Genomic DNA, 8001 nt, shown 5'->3' with positions numbered 1-8001 from the left:
GGGGTTGCTTCCCTGACCATCTTGGCTAATAGCCATTGAGAGACCGATCCTCCAGGAACTTATCCAGTTCTGTTCTGAACCCAGTTATGCTTTCGGCCCTCACGACATTCCCCTGGCAGTGAGTTCCACAGATTAACTGTGTGTTATGGGGAAAAGTGCTTGTTTGTTTTAAACCCTGCTGCCTATTGATTTCGGGGGCACACTCCTGGGCTGAGAACTGTCCCCTCCTCAGGGCCCAACGAACCTCCACCGGGATTTGCAGGGCCACCTGGCCGCCTTGTCCAAACAGAGCGGGGTTTGGTGGGCCCCCAGCACGCGGCATCTCTCTCTCGTAGCAGAGAGGAAGCAAGGTTAGAGCACAGGCCGGTCTCCTTTGAGCCATGCTGCAGAAAGAAAACATCCCTCTGTCGCCTGGCCCCGGTGAGTTCCTGAGTCCCGCCAAAGGCTGACTCTTGTCCCAGGTAGCCGTCACGTCCCAGACCGTTGTCCGACCCCTGCTGGGTTTACGCGGCCCGTCTGCTGGAGATCCCCACGGATCGGGGTCAGTTGCCCGCTCCTTGGGCCTCCTGCTGTCTTTGCGACCCCCTTGGCTGATACGGGCCCATTCCAGCTAGGTCTTTAATGGCCCATTCATTCCTCCCCAGACCGTTTGGCGATGCAGCCTACCCCACGGCCCCTGCTCTGCCCCAGGAGCAGCATTTGAACCCTGGTAGCTATGCAAAGTTACAGAGGGAAACTGAGGCAGACATGACAGAAAATTCCCAGGCAGTGACCTCATAAAGCCCTGGGCAGCTCCTGGGGAGGGGTGGCAGTGACCTCATAGAGCCCTGAGATGGGGAGCCACCCGGCAGGCCAGAGGCTGCTGGAGGAGTGCGACCTGCCTGGGAAGGTGAGTGCATTTTCAGTGTCAGAAGAGCGGCCGTGGTAGGGCAGAGCACTGGGCCATCTCGCCCAGTATCCCGGCTCTGGCAGTGGCCTCTACCAGGCGCCAGGGGAAGTGCACAGAACAGGGCAATTTTTGAGCTATTCCCCCCCCCATCTGCCACCCCCTGTCCGTCAGAGATTTAGGGTCCCCCCTGAGTATGGGGGTTGCGTCCTTGACCATGTTGGCTAATATCCATTGCTGGACCTGGCCTCCAGGAACGTACCCAGTTCTGCTCTGAACCCAGTTATGCCTTCGGCCCTCGTGACATTCCTGTGGCTGGGAGTTCCACAGATTCGCCGGACGCTGCGTGAACAAAGTACGTCCTTCTGTTTGATTTAAACCTGCCACCTATTCATTTCAGTGGGCGACCCTTGCTGCTTGCGTGATGCAAAGGGGTAAATGTTCCCTGTTCCCTTTCTCTGCACCAGTCATGATTTTAGAGCCCTGTATCTGACCCCCCGCGTAGTCCGTCTTTCCTAGTTCCAGTCTGTTTACTCTCTGCTCGTATGACAGCCATTCCAAGCCCTTCGTTGCCCTTCTCTGAACCTTTTCCCGTCCCGGAACCGCAGACAACATTTCATGGCGGGGCGCACCATGGATTTATGGAGTGGCACTGTGATATTGTCTGGAATTCAAAACCCAGCAGGGTGTGGGGTTCCCAGTCCCGAGTGCAGGAGAATAGATGTAGCGATCCGGGCGTGTACCTGCCAACCTTCGCCCGGGAGACGAGTGTGCTGGGGCGCGGGTCTCATGAATGGGTTAGCAAGCTGTAAATCAATGGGGGGAAAGGTCTTTAGGGCGAGCGAAATGCCACAGGATCTGGAAATCTCGGCTCTAGAAAGCGTTATGATGTTATTTTACACGTAATCGGGTGTTTGCTTTCGTTCTCCTGGTTTCTTCTGGGATCTCTCTGCCCCACGGCCCGTCGGCCCCGCGCTCGCCCGCCTTAGCCTCCCGCGTTGTGATTTGTCACCACCAGGGCACCATGGACACGGATGACCTGAAACTGGCGCTGGAGCGGCAGAGGGGGGAGAACAAGGAGCTGGTGGAAGCCCTGTTGCAGCTGGAGGCCGACTACGCCCAGCTGGAGCAGGACCGAGCGGAGGCGCAGGAGGAGGTGGGCAGGTGAGGGGTGTGCAGCGCCGGGCGGGAGCCGGAGCGAGGCGCCGGATCGGCACCTCTTTGCCGATGACCCGCGAGAACAGATCAGCTCGCCGCTGCTAAAGTTTTGCAAGTGGCACAAAGGTTGGGGGATGGGTCGCCGGTTCAGCATGATCGGGATGGGTAATTAATCAGTGGCACAATTGACCCACGGTTGTGGTGGCTCTTCCATCGTGGGCCATGTTTCAATCAGGGTGGGATGTGTTTCTCCCATCTAGGAATTCTCTGGCCTGTATGATACAGGAGGTGGGGTTCGAATATCCCGTCGGGCCTGGGGATCTCTGGATCACGCCCAGTTTGCGCCTGAAATCTTTTCTCCTTCTTTCGGGGTCTTCAGGCTGCGGAGAGCCACGGTCGCCGTGGAGGAGACAGACGGGGTTTGGGAGGAGCTGGACGCCACCAAATCCAGCCTGCTGCACGTCCAGCAGGACTTAAAGCTGCTGAAACGCCAGCGGGAGAGTTTGGTAAGGAGAAGGGGAGGCCAATTCGAAGCTCCTACCCTGGTTGGCTTCTTTTACCCTGCTCCCCCCAGGGCCTGTCCCCACCCCATCTAGCCCAGCGTGCCAGCCTCCCATCTGAACTCCTTGCTGGAATCCCACTGCTGCCACCAGCTTCAGCCAAGCTGAGCTTTCCCGATGGCGTGATGGTTGGGAGATAGCGTGGCGCTGGGCAGAGCCATTTTTGGTCCCCCTGCTCTATCCCAGATGCTGTGTGACTGTAGGCGAGTCGCTCCGTGCCTCAGTTTCCCCCTCTGTGACACAGTTGCTGGTAGGCCTGGTTCAGGTCATTCTATGATGGCAAACTGGGTTTTTGAGAAAACTAGAAGTGTCTGATTGCTCTGTTTATCCTAGGGTTGCTACCTGTCTGGGTTTTACCTGGACAATACGGTTTTTGGCTTCTGTGTCCGGGTACTGTTTAGGGTTGCTAGATGCCTGGTTTTCAACTGGAAAGTCCGGTGTAAAAGTCTGGTTACCACGGGCCGGGAGAGAAGGTGGAGAAGGGGCTTGGCCTCGGGGGAAGAGGCGGAGCAGGGGTGGAGCCTCAGGGGAAGAGGTGGAGCAGAGGTGAGGCCTTGGGGAAAGAGGCGGGGCAGGGGTCGGGACCTAAGGGGTCCGGTTACCAGCAATTAGGAAGGTGGCCACTTTAGTCTGTCCCCACAGGAGGAGGAGAAGCAGGAGATGCGGGGCACCATCCAGGAGCTGACGACGGAGGTAGGGTTGTGGCGGGCGCGGAGAGGAAAGCTGGCGCGCCCCGCCGGGGTGGGGGCCATTGGCCCGTTCGCTCCCACAGAGCCGCCTGTTTTCACCTGCAGAATCTCACCCTGACCAAGGGGAACTTCCGAAGCCACCAGCAGCTCTCGGAGGTGCAGCAAGCCGTCAAGCAGCTAAAGGTGAGCGGCCCCCAGTGTCTCCCCTCCCCCGGAGCCACGCAAAGCGGGAGCCCCCGGGGCGACCTCTCAATGCGGGAGCTCCAGACCAGGACGCCGGAGACCTGGGTTCTGTTCTCAGCTCTTCCCCTGCTGTGTGACCTGGGGCAACTCACTGCCCCTCTCAGTGCCTCGGTTTCCCCTCCCACCCAGGGAACGTTCTTTGGCCCAGGGAATTTAATTCACTTTCTGTCTGGGCAGCGCCCAGCATGACGGGGGGCCCTGATCTCGGTCGGGATCTATGCAGCTCTCAGGGCGACGGGGCCCTGATCTCGGTTGGGGTCTGGGCAGCGCCTGGCATGATGGGGCCCCGATCTGGGTCGGGCTCCTCTAGGCACACCTGTTACACACCACGCCAACCCTGCCTGGCTCTCTCTGTCCAGGCTGGTGTTCAGAGCACCCCAGAGCTCCCCCCATCCACGCACAAACCCCACGCCGCTGGCTGTTACTGACCAGGAGGCCAGACCCCCGCCATGCAGTGTCACTGCCCTGAGATTGCTCCCACAGCAGAAAAGATGTCCCCCAGAGGGATGGGTGTTTGCCAGGCATGGGGCCCCAGCTGTGGGTTTGGGTGGGGAGGTTTTATTGCACTGAGAGGTGGGGCTGACCCAGCAGGAGACGCCCATGTTCTGCGTAATTAATTGGGGCAGGGCGAGGCGAGAATGTGTGTGACCCCCAAATGGTTCTGATGACCCCCCCCCCAGCCACCCTCCCTCCCCAGCCCTGCCTCTCTTAAAGCGCTCTCCCTGTCACTAGATGGATCTGCAGCGAGTCAAGGAAGAGAGAGACGCGCAGGGGAAGGAGCTGGCCCAGGTAAACAGGCCAAGATGTACATTTCTCGCTCACACGCTTCTTCCTGCCAAAAAGTGGCCGCTTTGCCCAGGGGATCGTCTGTTCGATTTTGCTGACCACTGGCTGAGGTGTCCGTCTCTGAGGAACGGGTATAAAGCACAAGCACCGACTCCGGAGGTGCTCCGGGTCTGGAGCACCCACTGGGAAAAATTAGCGGGTGCTCTGCACCCACCGGCAGCCAAGCTCCCCTCCTCCCCCGCCCCACCTCCTCCTCCTCCCCCAAGCACGCCGCGTCCCCGTTCCTCCGCCTACCTCCCAGCGCTTCCTGCCCGGCTGCCACCGAACAGCTGTTTGGCTGCGTTAGCATGCTCTGGGAGGGGCGGGGGAGGAGCGGGAACATGGTGTGCTCAGGGGAGAGGCGGGGCCGGGGCGGGGATTTGGGGAAGGAGTTGGAATAGGGGCAGGGACTATGGGGAAGGGGTTGGAATGGGGGCGGGGAAGGGATGGGAAGAGGTACAGACTGTCAGAGGGAGTGTCACCAGCAGAGGCATTGCAGCCCCGTGGCTAGGGTGCTGGGCTGGAATGCAGGACACTTGGGTTCTGTTCCTGGCTGCCGTCGTCCTGCCTCAGTTTCCCCTCCCACCTCTGTCTGTTTGGATTGCCCCCTCGCTCCGTGTCTGTGCAGCACCTGACACAACGGGGGGTTATGATCTCCATCAGGGTCTCTTATCATCCTCCATCTCCCTTGCATATGGTGTCTTCCATGGTTTATTCGGACACAGTGGCCCAAAAGCTGCCTGGTGGGTCGAAACCAGGAGGGCGGCTTGTCGGGTCAGTGATAACGTGCTCGTTTGGAATGGGGGAATGAGGTCCAGACCTTTTGCCGTTCCCTAGCTGGAGCCAGAGACGTGCAGCGGTCATGTGTGGCTTTTGCCATGTCAGGTGTAGCTGGTTTAAGTTGTCTGTAACCTACCAGATGGGATGTTCTGGGTAGTCCTTGGTGTGTTATGTTGTTGCTAATTCAGAAAGCCACAGGAGAGGCATCGATTTTAAAGTTCCTGTGATAATTGGCATGGTCTGATTCAGCTGCTCATCCGTAAGTTGGGGAGGACAACTTCGTCTCCAGCCGAGTACACCAGGGTCAAGGCCGATGTGCGTAGCACCGGGGCTGTTGATCCAGACGTTCTTCCTTCTACCTTTCGGATAACGTTGACGCGTGTCTTCGCTTTGGAGGCTACTTTCTTGAGGTGGTCACGGAAGGGGAGAGCACGCGGTCAAAAACGACCCCACGCCAGGTCGGTGTTGGGTCGTAATGCCCCGTTTCACCCCAAAACTTGAGAGTCGGAGTGTTTCATGCGGTTCTGTTCTCAAGGTGGCAAGTAGAGACTCCCGATGTGCTTGGATTTGATCTTGGCCCCACTTTTGGAAGTGCTCCTCCATGAGCTGAAGGTCAGATGTAAGGGTCCCTTCATGGTCCTGAGTGCTACAGGCCTCAGTTGCATGTCAGATCTTTGGCATATGTGAACTTCTGCACTATCGTTTCAGGCACATCACTTACGTAGACGTTGAAGAGTGTTGGAGCAAGTAGAGTTTTCTATGGGGTATTGTTCCTCCACGGGGTATTGTTCTCCATGGGGTAACATTCCTCCATGGGGTATTGTTCTCCATGGGGTAATGCTCCTCCATGGGGTATTGTTCCTGCATGCAGTATTGTTCCTCCATGGGTCATTTTCCTGCATGTGGTATTGTTCCTCCACGGGATATTGTTCTTCACAGGATATTGCCCTTTATGGGGTACTGTTCCTTCATGGGGTATTGTTCTCCATGGTATATCGTTCCTCCATGCAGTATCGTTCTCCATGGCATATCATTACTTTGCCACTCCCCTGATGCCAGCTTGTTTGGCGCTGGTCACCAGGCTACCCCCAAACATTCATCTGGGCTTCTTTTTCAGGAAAAGCTCCGCTCCGCCGAGCTGACGGAGACGATTCGGGAGCAACGGGAGATCCAGGAGGTATTGGATTTTATTGCCGTACAGACCGTAACGCTCTGGAGTAGCCCAGTTCGATGCAGGGTACCCTGGGCGGTGCACATGGGGGGTGGGACCTCTGACTGCAGGGGGCCTGTGACGATTACGCCAGCTGGGACCATCCAGGGGGCTGCCGTAGTGTGGGGCAGGAGACACAGTCGCACTCCATGTTCTTACTTCCTGACCTTTTATTTTAAGGTCCTTCAGAGCAAAATAAACCAACTGAAAGAAGAGCTGGAGGATTCGGAACAGCAGAACGCGCTGTAAGTCAAAGGGTGGGGGCCAGATCCCAGCTGGGGACCATTGGCCATAGCTCTCTCGGAGTCAATGGGGCCAGACCCCCAGCTGGGGTCAATGGGCTATAGGTCCACTGGAGTCAATGGGACGTGGCTCCATTGAAGTCAATGGGGCAGATCCCAGCCTGGGTCAATGGGATGTTGTTCCATTGGAGTCACTATCCCAAATGCCCCATGATCCTTTGTGCACGAACCCAAGTGTTTTGCATCCCTAATTCTAGCTTTGGGCTCTGGCACTTTGGGAACACTGGACTTGGCTGAAATGTGGCCAAATGATGGAATATGTCTCCTATTTTCACCTGACCCCGTTGACCCGGGCCAGATGTCCAGTAAGGGTCCCCGTGTGTTTGACGAGGGATCCTGGCTATCACAAATGTCGATGGCAACGAATGAGCTAGTGACCCGTTGAGAGAAGTTTTTAGCTTATTAGGAATGACTCATTGTCCAAGGCGTTTTCTAGAAGAAGGACTTAGTCCTGGAGACCTTCGGCTGGTTGAGCAGGGGAGCTGAGATACCCTAAAAGGAAAGCCACCTGCAGATCTGTTATGGTGAAGGAATCATCTTTGGTCCAAGTATGAACTATAACGAGGGTCTTTTCTGGGAGTGACTCCAATCTTTGGGATGGGCTCCCACGCAAAGTGGGGACGCCCCAGCTGGGGTGCTCAGGGGTGGTCAAATAAAAAGATCTGATCTTGTCTCGAGAGACGTAGTTAAGCTAAGCTTAGCCCCTCGCGGAGGTGGGTTTAGATAGAGACAGGAGAACCCATCCCACCGTTGGAGTAAGTGTCTAACCGGGACCCCAGCAGCGTAGCCATCAGGTGGATTGGGGACCACGTCACCGACCCGTCCATGTTCGTCTTTGCCCACCGATCTTTGAGGAATACGTTTCCAACTGAGCCCGATCCTTTCACCTCTTCTGAAGACCAGATCCAAGTGGGAACCTGACGCCATGGCCTTCCGCTGTCTCCCTCTTGCTTTTCACAGCCAGAAGCTAGAACAGGGCGAGGATCTCTCCGGTTCGTTGCTGTGTGAGATAGTGGAAGCCAAGCTGGTAAGGAACGGGGCCCCCAAAACGCCAGGGATCCGGGCTTGGCAGCGAGAGCCGGGCTGTGATGCTGGCAGAGATTCTGCCCCGCAGTGAGACACCACGTTCCCAGGGGAGGAGGGCCCAGGCTCAGCCCGGGGGAGGAATTGGGAGCCTGGTGGTTTGTGAATCCGGATCCGGCGGCTAATTCCCAGCCGTGCTCAGCGACGTCACGGATCATCCTGGGCCAGGCTGGGAACTTGGGTCTCGTCTGTGTAAATGGGGAGAGAAAAACCTTCCGTTGTTGGTCTTGTCTGTTTAGACTGTGAGCTTTTAGGGGCATGGACT

At 57.2% G+C, this 8001-nt stretch overlaps 1 long non-coding RNA gene across 1 annotated transcript; it reads left to right on the top strand.

The window, feature by feature from the left end:
- The first annotated feature begins 2420 nt into the window (after window positions 1–2420).
- LOC135976293 (uncharacterized) lies at window positions 2421–4326 on the top strand. Its single transcript, XR_010593455.1, has 4 exons — window positions 2421–2550; window positions 3247–3297; window positions 3399–3476; window positions 4269–4326. It is a non-coding gene; the product is annotated as an uncharacterized LOC135976293 (long non-coding RNA).
- The last annotated feature ends 3675 nt before the right edge of the window (window positions 4327–8001 follow it).

The sequence above is a fragment of the Chrysemys picta genome, chromosome 17, assembly GCF_011386835.1.
Source record: "Chrysemys picta bellii isolate R12L10 chromosome 17, ASM1138683v2, whole genome shotgun sequence".
NCBI classification, from domain to species: Eukaryota; Metazoa; Chordata; order Testudines; family Emydidae; genus Chrysemys; species Chrysemys picta.
The sequence above is the reverse complement of the archived record's forward strand: the minus strand, read 5'-3'. Positions and strand labels throughout refer to the sequence as shown.